Genomic DNA, 21,295 nt, shown 5'->3' with positions numbered 1-21,295 from the left:
TCCTAGCCATGTGCTTGAACCCAAAATGGAGCACCAGAAGCCGCCCTGATGGACAATTTCCATTGCATGCTAACAAAGCTTCCACACGCCGCGTCTTTTTTGGCGCGAACAAAGCTTTGTTACTTCAGGCTTATGCTAGTATTATGCGGCCCAGACGCTAAAACAGTTTTTAAACTCTCTTTAAAATTACTTAACAGATAAACAATCCAGTCTGAATCAAACACAATATGACTTATTGAACCCTGTTAGCAACAATAAAGAGTATTACAACATTTGTAATATTGTGCTTCTTTGTCGCACCCAAAGGCAACAAAGAAAACTATTGTCCCTTGATTCATATCAGCGCCTCAATGATAGTCAGCATCAATTGCGTCCACCCTTAGCAGGTAGACCACAGCGCGTCTGTACTGCGCATCATATAAGGACTTGATATCCCGGACGAGTCCCCAACTGTGAAAGTCCATTATTTTAAATAAAAATGTAAATACCAGTGTTATTATACTGCGGACGCAAGTTGCTTCTTATTACCATATAAAATAATAGTGCGCTAAATGTCGCAGCACTATGTCCCTTAAGAGAAAGCAAGTAGTCGCACACATGGTTTACTGAGGTCCAACGCTCAGATATATATATATATATATATATATGTATTTGATATTAAAAGGTTTGCATACAAAATAACATGTACAGTATATCATTTAGTATAACATATATAAATATAAGATAGGGTTACAGTTACATAAGAAACAGTTACAGCCAGTATAGCTCAGACGACAGACATCACCAGTTAGAATCAGCAACACTGAGCTTCCTGGGCAAGGGAAAGTACTTATATACTGTGTATTGGAAAAGATATACATCTGGGGCTGGGTCTTCGGCTATTGGTCCAGGAGAGGGAGGTTTCTCATTCATTGTGTGTTATTGGTCAGTTCAAACAATGGGAGATGTTCAGCTTTGGATGCAGACACCGATGTTAACCACTGGGAGTCTGCCCGCATGCTTGTGCAGGAAGTCCTTTGTCCTTGTAAAAGTTACTTTATATACTAAGAACAAACATAACTAATTGTCGCAATGTGCAACAGTTACCCATAGCTATCAGATTAATCCACACATTCTCCTGACCATTTTGACACTAAACATGATATGATTAACTTGTTCTGTCCCAGTAATACATATATGTCTGGTTTTACACGCTTAATACAAACATCATATAATACAAGTCTTGTGTTAGACATGTTCTGTCTATGTGTAATTTATGTGTTGTATGAATATGTGTGTGTGTCTTTATGGCATTGCTCAATGGTTGCGCCTTTTACCTTATACACTATCAAAGTAAAAAATATTACATAGAGAGAACATACAGACTCCACACATTATGAGTCGCTATGCTTGCAAATACGCGCAGCGAGCACAGCAATATATGGTACATACACATTTACACAGACATGCCACAGAGATAGATTCAACACATATTTCATACAGCACATAATTATAACATATCAAGCGCCAGACATCATAATGTTTTAAAATTATATAATGGAGTAACGTCATGTATGTGTATTATTGGAACTAAGCAAGATGGACATGTCGTGTTTGGTATTAAAGCAACCAGATTAATGTGTATAGCAATTTGATGCCTGTTATTAAGTTGTAGCTCATTGCAACAAGTAGATATGATTAAATGTATGAAAGCTAAAGTCACTCTTACTAGAACAGTGGATTTCCTGGAAGACAGCATGATTGTAGCCTGGAGCTAGTGTCTGTCTCCTGTAAATTACACCATCAAGGCTGGACGTTGCTTGCATATGAACTGACCAATGACTCATCATGAATGAGAAAGTTCCCTCCCCTAGACTAGTTACAAGAGATCTGTATACGCCCCCAAGAGACTCAGTGTATTGCTGAAGAGACACACAGAAGCGTGCTTTTTCCCCTGGGTCCTGAACGAGATGGGTTTCTGCCGATACTCTGCTCCTTTGAGCATGGAGGGGGAGCATAGTGAGCATTGAGGGAGATGGTAATTGTATCGCTGGCCTGTAACTGTATGGATTCCTGCTTCCTGTGTAAATTGTAACCATGTAACTATATATATATATATATATATATATATATATATACTGTACATTGTGATATATATTGAATACATATCCTTTTAATAACAAATAAATACGTCAATGAGCTTTGGAACTCAGATAATGTGTTGGTGTATTGTTTTCTCTTATGGGATGCAGTGTGTTGCGATGTATAGCGCACATTTATAGCACATGTAATAAGATGTGCAGGTGTCCACAGTATATATTAGAGTGGGCATTTTAAATATTTGTTAGAAAGCAATTTGACTATTACAACACACCCACCATGCTGCAACATGCACGCCATGCAACTCTATGCACGATGCGCGGTAAAGAAGCATGGTGTGTCCATATACATCAATTGCGTCCTTACGCCACCACCGAGAAGCGTCACTCTGTGTGTCATTTGTATGTGTCATTTTTCCGACTTTGACACCGTGAAAGCAAAATATTTCAGAGATGAAAAGCTGAGAGAGACATGGAGCTGATGGCAGTCCAGTCAGAGGTACAAAGTGTGCCATTTTTGGAAAAACGGTCAACTACAACCCAGATAGTGGTAAATCCCTTGGAGGGTGGAAGATCAGTAATGAAATCCATTGAGGTTGTAGTGGTATGGATAATGTTTGCAAGGGACCAACTGGAGACTGACGAGAGAACTTATGCTGTGCACACTGAGGACAAGATGAGATGAATTCCTGGACATCAGAATGCAAGGGAGGCCACTAATAGGATCTTTTAACATATTCCAAAGTCTTTCTAACTCCAGCGTGGCCGGAGAACTTGGAGGCATGGGCCCATAGTAATAGTTGCCTGCGAAGGTCAGGAGTGACAAATGTTTTACCAGGGGGAGGTGTGACCACATCAGTAAAAGCAAATACAGTAGGATTTAGCAGCGGATACTGTTCATCTCCATCCGATTCGCCTTCTGGAACCATAGAGCGGGATAAGGCATCAGCCTTACAGTTACGGGATCCTAGACGGTAGAAAATTTTAAACTGAAACCGAGAGTAAAACAGTGCCCATCGGGCTTGCCTGGGCGTGAGACACTGGGCAGTTTTGAGATAAAGAAGATTCTTGTGGTCTGTGAATACCGATATTGGAGAGCGAGCTCCCTCCAGCAGATAACGCCATTCCACAAAGGCTAATTTAATGGCTAATGGTTCTTTCTCGCCAATGGGGTAGTTTTTCTTGGCAGGCAGAAATTTATTTGAAAAGAATCCGCAGGGATGCAGCTTGTCCTCGAGTCTCTGTGAAAGAACTGCCCCTTCCTTCTGAGGATGCGTCCACCTCAAGGATGAAGGGTTGAGTAACATTCGGCTGGCTGAGTACCAGAGCTGAAATAAAGGACTGTTTCAGTAACTGAAATGCTGTTTTTGCTTCCAGAGACCACTGTGTAGGATTGGCCCCCTTTCGGGTCAAAGCAGAGATAAAAGCTACTAATGTAGAAAACCCCTTCATAAACTTTCGATAATAATTGGCAAAGCCCAGGAATCTCTGAATGGCTTTCAGGGAATTAGGCTCAGACCAGGAGAGTACCACTTGAACTTTTTTAGGATCGATCTTGAGGCCGGCACCTGAAATTATGTATCCAAGAAAAGGAATATCTGGTACAGTACAAGTGATTTACACGAAGACTTTGAAGAACCTCTTTTACTTGGTTGCGATGTGAAACAAGGTCTCTGGAGAATATGGCAATGTCATCTAAGTAGACAACAACAGAGTGGTACAGAAGGTCACGGAATATCTCATATACAAAATGTTGAAACTCGGCTGGGACATTACTCAGACCAAAGGGCATGACCAGATATTCATAGTGCCCATCTCTTGTATTAAATGATGTTTTCCATTCATCACCCTGGCGAATGCGAATCAGATTGTATGTACCCCTCAAGTCAAGTTTTGTTAAGATAGTAGACCCTTTCACTCTGTCGAAGAGCTCAGTGATTAAAGGCAGAGGATAACGGTTTTTGACAGTGATCTCATTGAGCCCTCTGTAGTCAATACAGGGTCGGAGTCCATCCTTTTTTCTCATACGTCCTAGAAGATGCTGGGGTCCACTTCATTACCATGGGGTGTAGACGGTTCCGCAGGAGCCATGGGCACTTTAAGACTTTTCAAGGGTGTGAGCTGGCTCCTCCCTCTATGCCCCTCCTCCAGACCTCAGTTTTAGAAATGTGCCCAGGCAAACTGGATGCACTCCAGAGAAGCTCTACTTAGTTTCTCTGAAAAGACTTATGTTAGGTTTTTTATTTTCAGGGAGAACTGCTGGCAACAGTCTCTCTGCTTCATGGGACTGAGGGGACAGAAGTAGGAACCAACTTCCTAAACAGTTTCATGGCTCTGCTTCTGGCTGACAGGACACCATTAGCTCCTGAAGGGAACTGAACGCTAGCCGTGCCTAGATGCTCACTCCCACAGCACACCGTCACCCCCCTCACAGAGCCAGAAGTCAGAAGACAGGTGAGTGTTAGAAGACAGATCTTCAATCAAGAAAGTGACGGCTAAAGGTACCGCGCGGCTGGCGGGAGCGCAGCGCGCCATGTTGCCCACACATACACAGGCACTGCAGGGTGCAGGGCAGGGGGGGGGTTTAGGGGGCGCCCTGGGCAGCATGAAACCTATGGAAACTGGCATAAATAAGGGGCATAAGTTGCTGAGGCACAGTCCTACCCCTGCCAGTATAAAAAATTACCTCATAAAAGTTGAGGAGAAACACGCCATTGAAGAGTGGAGCTTCCTCCTCAGTCAGCCAGCACACTGCTCAGCGCCATTCTCTCTTCCAGACTGCAGAGAAGAACGCTGGTCCTCCACTGCTGAACAAGTATCAGGGTGCAAAACATGGGGGGGCCCACAGTGAATTTGGTGCTATATAATTGTGTGATTAACATTATAAAAGTGCTGCATGTCAGTGGGCATTTTGTGTTCACAGACATTGTGTTACTGGCGCTGGGTTGTGAACTGGCAAATCCTATCTGTGTCCCTCTGACAGATTTTACTGTGGGTCTGTCCCCTATAAGTCCCGGAGTGTCTGTGGTGTGGTTGTGCACGTGTGTGACATGTCTGTGGCAGGGAACTCTTCCTCTGTGGGAGACATGTTAGGGACACAGAGGTGTAATATGACACCAAGAGCCTGACTGGGTGAAAGGTTACATGATAGTGTGAATCATATCAGTAAGAGGTTGGACTGAATCTCATACAGAAAACTGAAAATAATCTGTTGAAGATGTGATTTTTAATAGTTCTGCCTTTCATCCATAGGGACCCCTCTGGGTCACATACAAATTTGCACAAGTAGTACAAACTGATACCGTCACGGACTCTGATTCCTGTGTCGACACTAGTGATTCCAGGGGAATAGGTCCTCCTAAGTTAGCAAAAAAGCATTCAAAACATGTTTTAGCTATAAAGGTGGTGTTAGAAGTTATGAAGCCCCCTCTTTTACCACAAGGAGAGGGTTTACTTTAGTAAAGAAGTAATGTAATTTTCCCTCCACCTCAGGAGTTGAACAGTCTCTTGGAGGGAGTCTGATTTAACCTGAAAAGAAATTTCAGATTCCCAAAAGGAATTCAGGCAGCTTACCTTTTTCCAAAAGGTGGGAGTCACCCCGCATTTTAGACAGTGCCCTGTCATAAAAGAGAAGGTGTTTCTCCCTGCACCTGGAATGGCTTCACTTAAGGAGCCGACAGGCGCAAGTGAGTGAGGTGATCTATTGATGTGGCCAATGGGCCACTACTCAGGCCTACCACTGTCTGTGCGTGGGTGAGTAGTGCTATTGAGAAGTGGTCAGAAAAATTGTCATTAGACATTGACACAATAGATGGAGATGAGATACTCCTAACGTTAGGTCATATTAAAGACGCTACTGCGTACGTACTAGAAACCATGAAATATATTGGTCTCTTGGGATCAAGAACCGCTACCATGGCAGTATCGGCTCGGAGGGCGTTGTGGATTCGCCAGTGGAATACTGATGCAGATTCCAAAGATTCCAAAAGAAATATGGAGGCTCTCCCGTATAAAGGTGAGGCCTTGTTTGGTGATGGGCTGGATGCGTTAGTCTCGGCGGCTACCGCAGGTAAGTCGATATTCTTGCCTTATGCTCCTACACCGGCGAAAAACACACATCACTCTCAGATGCAGTCCTTTCGGCCCAACAAATACAAAAAGGCCAAAGGTTCCCCCTTTTTTGCAGGTAGGGGAAGGGGAAAAGGAAAGAAATCTGCAGCGTCTCCCGGATCGCAGGAGCAGAAGTACATCCCTGCTTCTGCCAAATCTGCAGCATGACGCTGGGGCTCCCTTGCGGGAGTCCGCTTGGGTGGGAGCACGTCTGAAACTTTTTAGTCAAATCTGGATTCAATCTGGCCTGGACCCATGGGTTTTATATATAGTGTCCCATGGGTACAAACTAGAGTTTCAAGACGTCCCCCATGCCGATTTTTCAAATCGACCTTGCCAGCTTCTCTTCCAGAAAGAGAGGCAGTAACAACAGCAATTCAAAAATTATGTCAGGATCAGGTCATTGTCCTGGTACCCTTGTCACAGCAAGGAGAAGGTTTTTATTCAAGCCTCTTCGTAGTTCCGAAGCCGGACGGCTCGATCAGACTGATTTTAAACCTGAAAAATCTGAATCTCTACCTGAAAAGGTTCAAGTTCAAGATGGAATCCCTGTGGGCAGTGATTTCCAGTCTGGAGGAGGGGGACTTCATGGTGTCAGTAGACATAAATGATGCTTACTTGCATGTTCCCATTTATCCTCCTCACCAAGCTTATCTGAGATTCACAGTACAGGATTGCCATTACCAGTTCCAGACGTTGCCGTTCGGACTCTCCACGGCACCGAGGGTATTTACCAAGGTGATGGCGGAGATGATGGTCCTCCTTCGTCAAAAAGGAGTCAATATAATTCCTTATCTCGACGATCTCCTGATAAAAGCGAGATCCAGGGAACAGTTGGTGTAGAACATCGCACTCTCCCTGTCAATACTCCAACAACACGGTTGGATCATGAATTTTCCAAAGTCGCAGTTGGAACCGACAACAAGATTGTCCTTTTTAGGGTTGATTCTAGACACAGAAGTACGGAGAGTATTTTTTCCAGTGGAAAAGGCTCTGGAAATCCAGAAAATGGTCAAACAAATATTGAAAGCAACAAGCGTGTCGATCCATCAATGCATTCGGTTGTTGGGGAAAATCGTAGTGGCCTACGAGGCCATACAGTTTGGCCGATTTCATGCCAGAGTATTCCAGTGGGACCTGTTGGACAAGTGGTCTGGATCCCACCTACACATGCACTGGAATAATCCTGTCCCCCAAAGCCAGGATTTTGCTCCTGTGGTGGCTACACAGTTCTCACCTACTAGAGGGACGCAGGTTTGGGATTCACGACTGGGTCCTAATAACCACGGATGCAAGTCTCTGAGGCTGGGGAGCTGTCACACAGGGGTAAAGCTTCCAAGGAAAATGGTCAAGTCAGGAAGCCTGCCTTCACATAAATGTTCTGGAATTGAGAGCCATTTACATCGGCCTTCTACAAGCGGTACATCTTCTTCAAGATCATTCCATGCAGATCCAGTAAGACAATGTAACAGCAGTCGTGTACATAAACAGGCAAGGCAGAACGAAAAGCAGAGCGGCAATGGCAGAGGTGATAAGGATTCTCCTCTGGGCAGAAAGACATGTAAGAGCTCTGTCAGCAATTTTCATTCCGGGAGTGGATAACTGGGAAGCAGACTTCCTCAGCAGACATGATCTCCATCCAGGAGAGTAATGCCTCCACCAAGAAGTCTTCGCAGAAGTGACAAGTCTTTGGGGAGTTCCTCAAGTAGACATGATGGCATCTCGTCTAAACAAGAAGCTTCAGAGATATTGTTCCAGGTCGAGAGACCCTCAAGCAATAGCAGTAGATGCACTGGTGACCCAGTGGGTGTTTCGGTCAGTATATGTTTTCCCTCCACTTCCACTGATTCCAAAAGTTCTCAAAATAATAAGAACAACAAGAGTTCGAGCCATCTTCATTGCCCCAGACTGGCCAAGGAGGGCTTGGTATCCAGATCTTCAGGAGTTGCTCATAGAAGATCCTCGGCCTCTTCCTCCTCGAGAGGACCTGCTACAGCAGGAGCCGTGTGTGTATCAAGACTTACCGCGGCTACTTTTGACGGCATGGCTGTTGAGAGCCGGATCCTAGCCAAAAGGGTATTCCCAAGGAAGTCATCCCCACTCTTATTCTGGCCAGGAAAGGAGTAACGTCTAAACATTACCACCATATTTGGAGAAAATATGTGTCTTGGTGTGAATCCAAGAAGGCTCCTATGGAAGAGTTTGAGTTGGGACGTTTTCTCCATTTTCTGCGATCTGGTGTGGATGCGGGCCTTAGATTGGGGTCAATCAAGGTCCAGATTTCGGCCTTATCCGTTTTCTTTCAAAAACTATTGGCCTCCTTTCCATAAGTTCAGACGTTCGTGAAAGGGGTTCTGCACATCCAGCCTCCATTTGTGCCTCCAGTGGCACCATGGGACCTTAATGTGGTATTACAGATCCTTCAATCAGATTGGTTTGAACCTCTGCAGAAGATAGAATTGAAGTTTCTCACTTGAAAAGTGGTGATGCTTTTGGCCTTGCCATCCGCAAGGCGGGTGTCTGAGTTGGGGGCCTTGTCTCACAAGGGCCCTTACCTGATCTTCCATGAAGATAGGGCAGAGTTAAGAACTCATCAACAATTTCTTCCAAAGGTGGTTTCGTCCTTCCACATAAACCAACCTATTGTGGTGCCAGTAGCTACTGACATTTTCACTGAGTCACAGTCTCTAGATGTGGTTAGAGCTTTGAAGATTTATGTCGCAAGAACAGCATGGTTACGGAAAACAGAGGCTCTGTTTGTCCTGTATGCTCCCAGCAAGATTGGGTGTCCTGCTACTAAGCAGACTATTGCGCACTGGATCAGAGGGACAATTTAGCATGCTCATTCTACGGCAGGCTTGCCGGTACCGAAGTCGGTGAAGGCCCATTCTACTAGGAAAGTGGGCTCATCCTTGGCGGCTGCCCGGGGCGTCTCGGCTTTACAACTTTGCCGAGCAGCTTCTTGGTCAGGGTCAAACACATTTGCTACATTTTATAAGTTTGACACTTTGGCCGATGAGGACCTAAAGTTTGGTCAATCGGTGCTGCAGGGTCATCCGCACACTCCCGCCCGTACTGGAGCTTTGGTATAACCCCATGGTACTGAAGTGGAACCAGCATCCTCTAGGACGTATGAGAAAATAGGATTTTAATACCTACCGGTAAATCCTTTTCTCCTAGTCCATAGAGGATGCTAGGCGCCCGACCCAGTGCGTACTTTACCTGCAGTTTGTTCTTTATAGTTACACAAGTTGTGTTTCATTTGTTTTCAGCATGTTGCTGTAAATGGTTCATGCCTGTTGGCATGTGTCATGTTGAATGCCATGTTGTGCGGCATGGTTGAGGTGGGAGCTGGTAAGGATCTCACCATTAGTATAAAAGTAAATCCTTTCCTCGAAATGTCCGTCTCCCTGGGCACAGTTCCTATAACTGAGGTCTGGAGGAGGGGCATAGAGGGAGGAGCCAGTTCACACCCTTGAAAAGTCTTAAAGTGCCCATGGCTCCTGCGGAAACAGATTTGTTTGACGACACCTCTGACGCTCCTCTGGAGGGAGGCAGGATCTGCCAACTTACGCGGATTCCTCATCTGCAGTGATTTTCACAGGAGATGGTAATGAAGGGACCTATAGTGTATTTTTCTCACAGTAACGTTCTCGGAGGCGTAAGTCCACAGGGTGCACAGGGAAATGAGATCTGCCAAGGATGGTCACGAGTTGCCAACACATCGTTGATTTCTACTGATGGCTCATGCCAGAATGTAGCTACGAGGGCTTCTTCATTCCACTGTAATTCCGATGATATCGTCTGGAACTGTACCACATACTGACCCATAGTTTTAGTGCCCTGGCGTAGACGTAAGGTGTCTTTAGATGCTGACGTAGATCTTCCGGGCTCGTCAAATATCTTACAGAAAGTGGCAATAAAGTCAGTATAGGCAAACAGCAATGGGTCAGATCTCTCCCACAAAGGTGATACCCAATCCAAGGCTGGACCAGATAGCAGGGAGACAATATACGCCACTTTGGTCTTATCCGAAGGAAAGTTGGCAGGTTGTAGAGTAAAGTGTACGTCACATTGGTTCAAAAAACCCCGGCATAACTTGGGGTTTCCATCAAACGTATCAGGCGTGGGAAGGTGAAGTCTGGGCACAGAAGCAGCATATGGTACAGGATGGGTAAGAACTCATGGTCCTGTAGCAGTGGTCAGAAATCGATCTTGGCGGGTAGAGATTTCTTGTATGCATCGTGCCAGCTGGCGATTTGTTACCTCCAGAGGTCCTGCAATATTATTCAGGAGGTCTGGTGATAGACAAATTCCTTCAGTCCGATCCATGAGGCCAGTTCTTACTGTCAGACTGGTATTTGTTTGTGAATCTGGAGTCTGGAAATGTCTGTACAAGTACTTGGAGGTGTATAAGTAAGCTGGCAGGCCTGAGGAGACCACTAGGCATGAAAGGCAAAGTCTAATACCATCCTCTGGCCTGGAATCAAACCCAGGTCTCGGCAAGAAAATGCCGGATCGTGACCACTAGACCACCAAGGGTTTTAGTGTTGGTAAATGGATGTTATATGAGGAGAGTGAAGAGTGTGATAGTAGTAACCAGGCTGACACTGGATGATACAGTAATGATATACAACACTCTCCTTACTTGTAACTGCAGTCCAGGATGGTGGAGTGGCTGACCTTAGCAGTGTGGTTACCAGGTTACGAACTGGATGGTCACTGTAGAACTGGATCAGGAAGCACTCTTGAGATGACTTGGACTGGATGCAAACTGAACACCGAAGAGGATGGTGGTTTGTGAATAACTGGAGTGGATCCAGGAAACTGGAACAGGCTGGAATCTCAGGTGCTGGCTGGCACCAGCATCAGGAGCTTGATGAGATTACCTGTGCAGCCAAAGGAAAAGCCTGCACAGGTGTAGAGCTGGATAACGATACTGTGCTGCACTTAAGGAAGAAACTGCACCTGCAGGGAAACGGAATGCAAGGGAACACAGTTAACTTCACTCAGCTAGAGCTGAGCTAGACAATGAACTGGTAAAGACTGAGAAACAGCATCCGGGACATATGCCCCTTGGCTAGATGGGATAGGCTGAGTAAAATCAGATGGTGCAGAGAGATCAGACTGGCTAACGATTGGCTGAACTACGATCAAGTGATTGGCTTTGATGTGGCTTGTTGCCTAGCAGGCCGGGAAATACTGAAGTATGTCTTGTAAGTGACAGCGGTCACAAGCACCTTGTGATGGAGCGAGTCTGCATGCGGCAGGGGGGGTAAGTGACCCATCGGCAGGGCAAACTGGACCGGGTTGTGACAGTACCCCCCCCCCCCCTTGAGGAGTGGCCTCAGGACATCTCCTTGGTTTTTGTGGGTACTTTGTATGAAAGTTAGAGATGAGATGAGGAGCATTAAAATCTTCAGAATTTAGCTGGGATAGGCTGAGTAGAATCAGATGGTGCAGAGAGATCAGACTGGCTAACGATTGGCTGAACCACGGTCAGGTTGTGAATGCCAAATTGCTTTCTCACAAATATTTAAAATGCCCGCTCTAATATATATTGCAGACGCCAGGCGCATCTTATTACCATATACGATAAAAGTGCGCTGTACATCGCAAAACACTGCATCCCATAAGAGAAAACAATACACCCACACATTATCTGAGTTCCAAAGCTCATTGATGTATATATTTGTTATTAAAAGGATATGGATTCAATATATTACAATGTACAGTATACCTATAGTTACAACTCATACAGTAAGCAGTTAATACATACAGTTACATACAGTTACAGTTATATACAGTTACAGTTACATACAGTTACAGGCCAGCAATACAATACCATTCCTTCAATGCTTATGTCTCTCTCTCTCTCTCTAAAATCATGCTGGGACTCCATCTTACGCTGAGACCAAAACAGGAACTGAGCTCCTGTGTGATCAGCAATGTGTTATCTAGTTTGTGGGGGAGGGAACTTACTCATTCATGATGAGTCACTAGTCTCTTTGTATATGCTAATCAGGTTCAGCCTTGCGGACGTCCAAAGGGGCTGGCATGAGCTTCCTGTCCACTACCTGTTTGGAATATCTATTGTTCTAATAAAAGTGATTTTAGCTTACATACATTTAATGATAATTATTTGTTGCAATGTCCTACAACTTTATAACAAGTATCAAATGAATCTACACATTAATCTGGTTGCTTAAATAGTAAATATGACCGGTCTATCTGGTTTCGTTCAAATAATACACATACATGACATTACTTCATTATATAATTTTAAATCATCATGATGTCTGGCGCTTGATATTATTATAATTATGTACTGTATGAAATAAGTGTCGAATCCATCTCTGTGGCATGTCCGTGTAAATGCGTGTGTTACCATATATTGCTGTGCTCGCTGCGCGTATTTGCAAATATAGCGACTCATAATGTGTGTAGTTTGTATGTTCTTTCTATGTAATATTTTTGACTTCGACAATCCACCCTTTGGCAGCAAACAATAACTGCCATCAATTATTAACATAAGAAAAAAAAATATTTCATACAATAATCGGTGACCTAGACACAAGTATGTATTAATTTTGCAAATCAGACACTTGTCTATATTTGGGGAAGACAGGGAGGAGGACGAGACATCCTCCATAAGCACTCGGCGATCACGGGACCACTGGTTGGGTGTGGGACAACATTCAACCTATAGAGTATGCTGGGACAGTGCTTTGGCCTATAATGTCTGATGTGCAACGAACATTTCACACATACATGTACCTACGTCTTTGTACACTGATGTTTGGATTCGATTGAGGTTCTGCTGGGTAGATGAAGAAGACACAAACAAATCGTGACAGTGACATATAAAATTTTCATGATCTACATATGCCTATCATTTTCTGAACATTGTTTCCATTTCTGGAACATATGCTAGGTCTGTTTAATCATTGAACAAGGGTTATAAGTAGTGTCCTTCCTAAATAACATAAACCTTCGGAGTTCGGGGAGAGCCACTCATAAACCTTTCTTCCACATATATTAATGAGCTCTTTATCTGCAATGTGTGAATAGCCATTGTCTGATTGTTCCTGATTACCTCTGAACTGATCGGCTAATCCTGGGATCCTATAAGGAAATCACTCCTTCCTCCAGAACCAGTCCCAGTCCCACACTCGACTCCTCATAAAAAAAACCTAGCAAAAATAGAATATCCTGAAAGAAAATGTTTGTCAGCGGGAAAGAGAGAAAAGAGAAATAGAACAAAACAACTCTTGTTCATAACAAATCAATTACAATGACTGGTCTTTCTGCAATCCTTTAGTACGCTCAGGTAGTGTTCAACAGTGCCGCCTCTCAGTCTTCACGGAACAGAGTCTCTGGTGATACTTTTGCGATCTCACTCCATTTACGAGTTCCTTCCGCACTTCCGACTTTCCTGCAATGGGAATCGTGGACCCAAGTCTCTCTCTCGCCTACTTTCACTGGGATAGTGCTGTCAACAAAACTTGGTATGGTCCTTCCCACCTGTCTATTAGGCAACCTGAGCGTAAGAACAATCACACAGTCTCTTGGTTCACAATCAAGACAGTTAGTATTTGGCATACCAGCAATCTACAGTTTCAAGTTCTTTTGTCAAGTTCTCAAATGCTGGCTCATCTCAATAAGGTACTGTACTGTCACCTCATTGGTGTATTTCTGATCATTGTGCGGATCAATCATGACATGAGGTTGTCTTCCAAAAATAACCCAAAAAGACACAAATACCAAAACAAAAACAAATTTCGAAGAGGGTGATTCGTTGAGTGAAGATCTGGGAGTGGTTCCGAAGCTACATAATACTAGTGGCAGTATCTATGATCACAATAGTACAATTTCAAGCTTTGCTCCTACTACTAGGGGTACCATTATCTACACACAAATTTCTGCACAATTTTTCTTTGCGGTAAACACAGCAGCATCCGTGGCGGCAGGAAATGCCTCTACCCAGTTTGAGAAAACATCAGTGCACACCAATACATAACAATAATTCCTAAAGGGTCTTAACTGTACAAAGTCGATTTGTATTTCCTGAAAAGATCCGTCTGCAGGAGGGATATGGGATGGCTCTGTTGGTATTGCTTTACCAATATTCTTCCTCAAGCAAGCAAGACAGGTCATTGCTCTCTTACCTGCATGAGAATAGAATCCTGGCGCACACCAGTAGGCTCTCATCAGCCTGCACCTACCCTCTTTGCCTAGATGAGTCAGACCGTGTGCCACCTCAGCTAGACTTGGAAGGTATGCTCTGGGGGCTACTGGCTTACCGTGTCCACCTGCCCACAGTCCTGAGGACTCCTGGCCATACCCCTTTGTCCTCCAGACTGCCTTTTCCTGTAGGGAACACAAATTTTTGTATCTTAATTTAACTATCGTGTGTTTGCAATGTAGAGTACCATGAGCATAACTCAAAAAAAAAAAGAAAAAGAAAAAAAGAAACATCTCTTGAGGAGAGAAAGAAGAAGAAAATGAAAAAGAAAATGTCAGGTTTGCCATTCACCAACAGGCATATCAGTGTCTTTACAAAATTTCCCTTCACCAGTATTCCCATTCTCCACCCTTTGTGCATGACAAAGCACACTGCAGTAATACTGGTGTTATCGTGCTGTTGAGAGATACTGGGTTCGGGCAGAACTCTGAAGGCCCTAGGCATGTTGAGTTTGAACTGTAATTGGGTCCATGTATTGTACCACCCTGTGTGAACGCAAAAGATGAAGAGGAAACTGTAGAGAAACAGAATAGAGGTTGGTGACAGATGAGTTTGTAGAGGTGAAGATTTTATAAAAATTTGACAACTGGATTGGGCACTACAGGGAAGTGATTCTCTACTTGGTCTACTCCCCTTAAAAAAAAATTCTGTGTTTATCATATCGCTATTGGGACTATCCCAGCCATCAATCCAGTGTCCTGTCAATCCTAAATTCATAGGGAATTCGGTATCTGTGAGATAATTTCCTCTACCTGTGATGGACATGCATCTAGAACAGTAGAATGCGACATTAGTCTTCGTGGGTGTCTAACATACTTTGTACTTCCTGAGCGGGAGCGTAGTATATGTATATCATATCTAACAAAATTAAGTTAATCAGGGGCCATTTCTGCTAGGAAAAAGAAGCAAAAGTTTAGATGCCCCATCTTAACCCCAGCAAGTTTTGTCAAAGGGTAATGTTGCATTTGTTTTGTTCTTCCCATTAGCCGAATCTGTGTTTTCTATATGGCTTATGATTCCTTACTATATGTCCCTTGGTCCCGTCTATGTGTTTAATAATATGGCTTGTGTTTTCTGTCTAGGGGATCTATATTGACTATGTGTCCTACTACTCCTACAATCTCTGGCAAAATGCCCTTCCTTTCTACAAGTGTAACATATTATTGACCATTAGGGATCTGGGGTTTGGACTGATGGGTCTTTCCTGTATGTGCCAGTATACTTACCGTCCTCAACCTCTCCACCTGTTGTTCTCTGCACCTAGCACTATTCTTGTGATGTTCAATAGCACACTATCTAAGATTAGCTACTGTGACCCCTTTCCAATTTTGCAAAGAAGTCTGCACCCTGCCTTATTGAGCCACCTCCCATTTGCTGAATTAGTGTTTACCAGTGGTCTTATCCAGATGGAGAGTTTTCTATTACTGCAAGAGACAAAAACAAAAAAAAAAGTTTAACAAGCTTCTAGGTCATGCGAAGTATTCATTCAATCCTTCTCATCCCGTATTCAGGGTCTGTACATGGTCCAACAAACATTTCCGAGCTCATCTTGACTAGGGGCATTACTAGGAATGAATACTTCTTATATGGTAACTGAAAGAAATACCCGGGGGTTACCTTGTCTCTGTTCGCTTTCCTACTGGCAAATACTAATGTGCGGACAGGCTTTTCTCCATTTCTGACGTTACTTTCTTGATTTTTTTTGTTTTCTTTTTTGGGTTTTACTATATATGTACACAAATGATACCATACTTACCTGTTCCACTGGTCTCAGCCATTTCCCCCACAGGCTACTGCTCTTCTTTTACCGGTTGGATACTCCTCTGAGTACATGAGAAATGGCTGAAAACAATCAGGTCACCTTCTCCTCCTAAATAAAACTTCAACATTCATTAGTACATATATAGGTTACAGTCATATTTTTCATATTTTTATTATTTTCTATAGTTTGTATGCTGGCCGTAACTGCTTCCACATCTACATATGGCAGTGTACTTGCATTCTCTTTTTTCCCCCCTACTTGTTTATTGTTGCTACAAGTTCAAATAGTTCTTATATTTCCATTCTTGTCTTATATGACTTTGGTTAGACATACCACCTGCAATACCTTAGGATCAAACTCACCAACCCCTCTTGCTGCCACAGGTTTAAACAATTTGTATGTCTGACCCTTTGTTTTTTGGGATTTTATCAGACATATTCTTATCCTTAAGTTCTGCAATACCTCTGGTTCAAAGCTGCCCACCTTAGGGAATGGTACCCTATCTTTGTCAGTCATACGTAACCATTCATTGCAAAAAGCCTCCGTGTGTAAACCATACTTTTCACACATAATAAACCTTGCTGACCCTCTCGGTCGCAATTCTGACCTTCTCGGTCCCGAGTCGGATCTTCTCGGTCCCAACTCTTCTTCAGCCTGAACCCTAGCTACCAAACGCCCACTGCTTGTGCAATTGGATCCCATCGCGGACTTTTTGCCAATAAACGCAATCCCCAATGCACACCGCAAATAGACGGTGAAAGACACCTAGCGCTTTCACTTGCTCCTTCTCCGCTGAGTACCACGACTCACTCCAATAGTGAACACCGCGTACCCAGTGGGGCCCTATCTAGTTTCTATTTACTGGAAGTGTTAGGAGTGACTTACCTTTTCCAGTAAATATCTGCCGCTGGAGATTTTCCTGAGAGAGACCAGCGAAAACTCCCTATACACTTTTTTATACACTAATCACGCTTGCGTATGCTCTCTACAGCGCTAATGATACCGCAATTCTACGCAAAAAGCTCGTAAAAAGGGTATCAAGTTGCGCTATCTATCGCACTCACAAACGCGCGGTCCAATTGCACAGCGTATAGGTACTTGTTACCAATCTGCCGTACAACCATGGGTCAATGTACAAACTGTGACCCTCAGCTCGGAGCGTAACATAAAACCTTTTTACTTCAATACTACACAATGCACAATTCCCTATTACGCTTCTCTGCAAATCTCCTCACGATTTGCGTGTTTCAATCTATATTAACGTGAGTCAGCCGCCTCACGCCACCAAGCCTCCACTCACTTGGTGTACCACACTACGGGATCCCGAATTCCCTGGGTTCAAATCCACTCACTCCTACGTTCGCTCGCTCAAATACACTTTGTTTTTTTCTGTACAGAAAATTTTAATTAATTCAGATAGGCAGCTTTATCCCAGAGGCAATACAGTTTAAACAAAAGTTTTATACTAATCTGCTTTAGAAACTGGGTAGTTTTGTGCTATTGTATTAAATGTCTACTATCCCACCTTTGAACTAAACGACACTATTGTATAATTTGTACTTAGCGCCCGCATTCTTACGCACTTTGCGTAAACACGCGACCGTGCGTGTCTCTTACACTGTGTGCGCAGTCCTGTACTTTGTCCGAGACAAGTGTACAAAACCCTGCGTCCGCAATAAAACAAATCACACAGCTCTAAGTATAAATGTGAACAATACTAATTACTATTGCCCACTAGACACAACTTGTTCTGTATAAACTTTTATGCAGACCTGCGTTTGTGTCTTTATGCTTACTTCCTTAAAATACTGTTATTTCAAATTTACCTATATAGCAACAAATGTATCCTATTTCACACAGATCTATGACTCTAGCAATAATCTATAATTTAAATGATATGATTCAGATTGGATAGCTATCTTGCAGAACATACACTGATATATACACATAATTATAATACTATTATATATATGTACCATTCACTGGTCTCCTATGAGACACCTTATCTCTTATTTGCATATCAAAGCTATTTGCTTTTCCACTGCTAAAAAAAAAGCAGTTACACAGGTTAATTTGCATTTCAATGGCTATCTTCCCTAGTAAGCAGAGTTAACTAAATCCTGGGAAAGAAGAAGGAAAAACAAAAAGAAGGTATTTTTCTTTTTTTGCAATTTTCTTTACACCAAGCCAAGCATTTATTTCACCATTTACTCTCACTAGGCCCAATTGAAACTGTTTGTAATTGACTATGGCATGGGTTAAATAAATGCATTGGTAACTCATAAATTGTGCTTGATATGACCAAGGAAAACTGATTGTTCTGAGCAGAGTGAAAATCAGCTATTTAGAAAATGACCTTCCTAAAATGGCCACTGCTCCTCCCCCTTCCACATCCATGAGGTTTACACAAAATGGTGGACAGGCCATGTGGTTAGTCCAAAATGGAGGACAGACCATGCGGCTTCCTTTGTCACAAAGAAATCACACATTATACAAGCACCAGAAGTTATTTTAGGCCTGAGTTAAAAAAAACTATATCAAGGCTATGCAGCAACTTTTAAATGTACTTTTACCTACTTAACAGATAAACAATCCAATCTGAATCAAACACAATACGACTTATTTGAACTTTGTTTTGCAACAATAAAAATACATTTTAGCATCTTAAATATTATGAGAAACGCATTGTCCCTTGAAATTTCATATCATTAGCTTACTGATATCACAACAATGCACGGGGATGTTATTTTCATCAGCGTCGTGATGCGTCCATCTGAGCCGGTCGATTACAGCCACGTTTGTAATGTACAGTGCATCATTAAGACCCTGATATCCCGTAAGAGCCCTCATCTGTGAATGCCAAATTGCTTTCTCACAAATATTTAAAATGCCTGCTCTAATATATATTGCAGACGCCAGGCGCATCTTATTACCATATACGATAAAAGTGCGCTGTACATCGCAAAACACTGCATCCCATAAGAGAAAACAATACACCCACACATTATCTGAGTTCCAAAGCTCATTGATGTATATATTTGTTATTAAAAGGACATGGATTCAATATATTACAATGTACAGTATACCTATAGTTACAACTCATACAATAAGCAGTTAATACATACAGTTACAGTTACATACAGTTACAGTTACATACAGTTACAGGCCAGCAATACAATACCATTCCCTCAATGCTTATGTCTCTCTCTCTCTAAAATCATGCTGGGACTCCATCTTACGCTGAGACCAAAACAGGAACTGAGCTCCTGTGTGATCAGCAATGTGTTATCTAGTTTGTGGGGGAGGGAACTTACTCATTCATGATGAGTCACTAGTCTCTTTGTATATGCTAATCAGGTTCAGCCTTGGGGACGTCCAAAGGGGCTGGCCTGAGCTTCCTGTCTACTACCTGTTTGGAATATCTATTGTTCTAATAAAAGTGATTTTAGCTTACATACATTTAATGATAATTATTTGTTGCAATGTCCTACAACTTTATAACAAGTATCAAATGAATCTACACTTTAATCTGGTTGCTTTAATAGTAAATATGACCGGTCTATCTGGTTTCGTTCAAATAATACACATACATGGGGGCGTGGCTTGGCCGGCATCAGGGAAAGCTGTGATCCCGTGGAGCTCCAGCTTTGATTTCCCCATTAAAGTGCCTGGGCCCACGATTTTAGACACCAACTGGCTGTATTGTGCTTACCTGGGCCTACTGACCAACCTGGTGCTGGGGGGTGAGTGCTGCGGAGTCGGGGGGGCCCTGTGTTGCCCCCTGCGGATTGCGGCCTACCTCCGGTGCTGAGGCCGGGACCTCGATTTCGGGTGCGAGCCGCCGGAGGAACAGGCCTGCCGGGCCCGAGATGACCAGCCCTGCTCTGCGGATCTTCTCCCCCATATTGACGGCACACCCCACCGCTAGACGCGCTTTCAGGCACCCGATGTTACGATTCCTGTACTCCAGACTGGAGAAGATCTTATGGCAGAGATCTGAGTACAGGAATGAAATACAGGTTGTGGGAGCTGGAGAGCCTAGTAACCCCTGGCGCCCTAACTCCGTTGTCTCGCCCGTGTTATCAGAAATCCCCTGCGAGACTATGGTTGCTTGAGCCCATGGCAGCCGCGTTCGAAGGGCGGATTATGTCTGCCCAACCCCGATGCCCCCGCAGGTCTTAATGGGAGACAAGGGGAAGTCCGAGACAGGGAGATAACAAGGGGCCCTCTGACTAAGCAACCAAGCCAGGGGTTACAAGCTAACTTAACTAAATCAAAAGGTATGTGCGGACTAGCCGCCAGGGAAAAGGACAACCAAGGATCCACGGATCCGACACTCCTATCCGGCACCGCTGGACACCAGAGTGGATCTTGTGGAAGCGGAATCCTCCGCAAAGCACCAGAACTCAAAATAAACACAATAATAAATAGTAGCGGACAAGCCGCAACACACGGCTGCGCCGCGACTCACGAACACCACCAGATGTTAAAGGTGCTCGGTCAGACTCCAGGAACAGATGGTAACTTCCGAGTACTGGATCACTGAGAACAGGAACAAACGAACAGACCGGGACTGGGAACTCTCTCTGCAGCAGAATCAGGCAAACAGGAAGCTATCACCGGCGTCTGTGAGGAGTCCTGGGAGTGCTTTTAACAGAGAGTCTTCCAATCAGCTGTTTGGAGGCTGATTGGATTAAATGCCATGCAGCTGACAAGCTGCATGGCCAGGGAAACAGATGAGTGATAATTACAACATGCCGTGCAGCTGCATGCTACACAGCCAGGAAACCAGTGATGATATAAACTTAGACCCAGCAACGGGGAACACGATCCGACAGTGGCGTCCCCGTTGCTAGGCGCCGGCCGCACTGACGAGCGGACCCTCGGCGCCTAACAGTACCCCCCCCTTGAGGAGGGGTCAAGGAACCCCTAAATCCGGGTTTCTGAGGAAATTCTTGAAAAAATGCCCTTTTGAGCCTTGGGGCATGAAGGTCCTCATCTAGGACCCACGACCTTTCCTCAGGACCATAACCTGTCCAATGCACCAAAAAATAAAGCCGACCCCGGGACAGCTTGGAATCGAGAACCTTCTCAACCACG

Source organism: Pseudophryne corroboree, chromosome 7, assembly GCF_028390025.1.
Source record: "Pseudophryne corroboree isolate aPseCor3 chromosome 7, aPseCor3.hap2, whole genome shotgun sequence".
NCBI classification, from domain to species: Eukaryota; Metazoa; Chordata; class Amphibia; order Anura; family Myobatrachidae; genus Pseudophryne; species Pseudophryne corroboree.
Note: the sequence above shows the minus strand (reverse complement) of the source record.